The following is a 3,325-nucleotide window of genomic DNA, read 5'->3' on the forward strand; positions in this document are numbered from 1 at the left end:
TGAGACCGCATTTATTGTAGCTGGGGATTTTAACAAAGCAAATTTGAGGAAAGCTACCAAAGTTCTATCAACACATCGACTGTAGTACTCGCGCTGCTGAAACACTCGACCACTGCTACTCCAACTTCCTGGGATGCCTATAAATATATTTGTTTGAAAAAACTAATGCTGCAAAACATTTGGCAAAGAAATTCACTTTTTGTCCTCAATACAAAGTGTTATGTTCGGGACAAATTCAATACAACACATTATGGAGTAACACTCTCCATATTTTGAAGCACAGTGGTGGCTGCATCATGTTATGGGTATGCTTGTAATCATTAAGGCCTGGTGAGCTTTTCAGGATAAAAAATAAATGGAATGGAACTAAGCACAGGCAAAATCCTAGATGAAAAGCTGGTTGTCTGCTTTCCTCCAGAAACTGGGAGATTAATTCACCTTTCAGCAGGACAATAACCTAAAATACAAGGCACAATATATATAGTTATAATATAGTTGTTTACCAAGAAGACAGTGAATGTTCCTGAGTGGCCGAGTTACAGTTTTGACTTAAATCTGCTTGAAAATCTATGGCACGATCTGAAAATGGTTGTCTAGTAATGATCAACAACCAATTTGACAGAGCTTGAAGAATTCTGAGAAGAATAATGGGCAAATATTGTACAATCCAGGTGTTCAAAGCTCTTAAAGACTTAGCCAGAAATACTCACAGCTGTAATCGCTGCCAAAGATGATTCTAACATATAATGACTCAGGGGTGTGAATACTTATGTAAATTAGATTTTTCTGTATTTCATTCTCAGTAAATTAGCAACAAATTTATAAAATCATGTTTTTACTTTGTCATAGTGGGGTATTGTGTGTAGATGGATTAGAAAAAAATAAATATTTAATCAATGTTGAATTCAGACTGTAACACAACTTCTGAAGGCACTGTACATTTTTACTTGAGAAAATGTTATTTGTTAAGAAGTTAATTGTGTTTATTTTGACCATTTTATTGAAAACAAACACAGTACGGTACTTAATTGTTAACCAGAAATTATTTGATATTGAGGAGAGAAAAAATAGCTGTATTGGACCGTGAAGAAAGTCCTGTGTTCACAGTCAGAGCTGAGCTCTGCGTAAGAAGCTCATCAGCAGAGCAATACTGCCATTTGTTGGACAAATATGGAACTGCTGCTTCAGAGCATTGGCTTAATCCCAAATCACTCCTTTCCCCACGCCCCTCCATTTGTGCGTTCACGTGGGACTCCGCCATATGCACAAGTGTCCCAAAACTGTTGGAGTGAAAATGATTGAGGGTGTAGGGGCTAATTAGACCATCCGATTGCCACTTCAGGCAAGCCATCAGGCTTCACAGCGAAGTGTTATCGCAACACACACTGTGATATGTTTGGAGTTTGCTCAATTTAATACAAAATAATGGAGAGGCGTGCCTAATTATATGTCACGTGCATTTGTTGTCTGATTTCGAGACGTGACACCTGTAAAAGATTTAAATACATCCCAAATGAAATGTTGAACTGTTACGGAGGTTTAAATATTGAAAAACAGGGAGGTTTGTTCATTTGAATTTCTTGCTGTTTTATTATTTAAAGCAGAACATGACTTGCATCATTGAAGTCATGAATGTGTCCTGAAGTTGATGGGTTCATTGATGCCCTCTCCACTCACTGGAAGTCACCCTTGCAGTTAGTCAGAAACACGTGGCCACAGAGGGCCCTCGGTGAGTTGGTAGGGGCAAGGGGGTGGTTTGGGATTCACTGACTGTGAAAGAACAAGGGCCCTCAGCCAATGTGGCAGGAGGAAGATAAACCTAGAAGTTAATCAGCTGACCCAATTTGAACTCGCCCAATTGAATATATCCCCAAACATCCCACCCATTCAAATACATATTCTAAAATCATTTAATAAATATGCTCTCTCTAATGTAAGAGAAACAACCCTTTGATTTTGATAAATGGATATTCTACAGGGACATCTTTTGCTCTAAAACTGTTATAAGAATCTCACCGTGGGTGGGAGTGAGAGGGTATTCAGTTCCAAGGCTCTGGCTCTCATTGGGACTTCCAGCAGGCACCCACCCAAACACCACCAGCAAATCTCAGCTCCCAACTTCACTCCTGTGACTACTGCCAGGTATCTGCCCAACGATCTGGCGCCATAACCACACTGACAGAGCGCACCACTCACATGCTATACCGCTGGGTGTCACCCTAGATAGCAAGCTATCATGGTCAAAACATATAGACTCAAGGGTTACTAAACTGGGAAGAGTTCTGTCCCTGACAAGGCATTGTGTCACGACTTCTGCCGAAGTCGTTGCCTCTCCTTGTTCGGGCGGTGTTCGGCGGTCGACGTCACCGGCCTTCTAGCCATCATCGATCCATTTTTCATTTTCCATTGGTTTTGTCTTGTCTTCCCACACACCTGTTCCCATGCATTACCTATTGTGTATTTAACCCTCTGTTTCCCCTCATGTGTTTGTCAGAGATTGTTTTATGTCAAGTGTTGTTTCTGGGTGTATAGGTGCGCGACGGGTCCTCGTACCCATGTTTATTTTATGTATGTACTACGTTTTTTGTGTTTGGAGCATGTTAAGTGGACATTTATTAAAATCTCATTTACACTCTCTTATACTTCCTGCGCTGACTTCCCTGCCACCTATCACACGACGCCTGACAGAATCTCTGACCAACTTGAGAGTCAGAGGCAGGAGGAGGCACTTCGCTCATGGAGGTAGAGGAACGCGTCATGAACAAGCGGAGGAGATTGACAGTCCTGAGCGCTGCCATGGATTCGCATTGTCCAGAATATGGACCGCTGGGAGAGACGGGAGCTTTTCCAGCACCTCACACCCCTGGAATTCCTTTGAACGCTTTTTCTCCTCCTGCATAACAGTCCCATTTATCCCTACCCACGGGATCCAATGGAGATGTACTGCCAGCGCCAGGGTTTCTCCTAAAAATGACTGTATCTAGCACGGTTCTCCAGTACCATCAGAGCCGTGAGAAAAAGTTCCGCCCTCGTCTCATGCCTCACCGGGAAAGCTGGAGTGGCCAACGCTGTGTGTGGAAAGGATGCGGCGTTGGACCATTTTGAGGACTTCATCCGCCCATTTCCGGAAGTATTCGACCACCCATCCGAAGGCAGAGCAGCGGGTGAGCTCCTCTATCATCTGAGCAGGGACGAGGAGTCACAGGAGTTCGCTTGGAGTTTAGGACTTTGGCTGCCGGCGCTGGATGGAGCGACAGGGCCCATCGACCACTACGTTGTAGTCTACGCGAGGACGTCGTCGGGAGCTGCCTGTAGAGACACCACC

This window comes from Salvelinus sp. IW2-2015, linkage group LG9 (assembly GCF_002910315.2).
Source record: "Salvelinus sp. IW2-2015 linkage group LG9, ASM291031v2, whole genome shotgun sequence".
In the NCBI taxonomy this organism is placed as follows: domain Eukaryota; kingdom Metazoa; phylum Chordata; class Actinopteri; order Salmoniformes; family Salmonidae; genus Salvelinus; species Salvelinus sp. IW2-2015.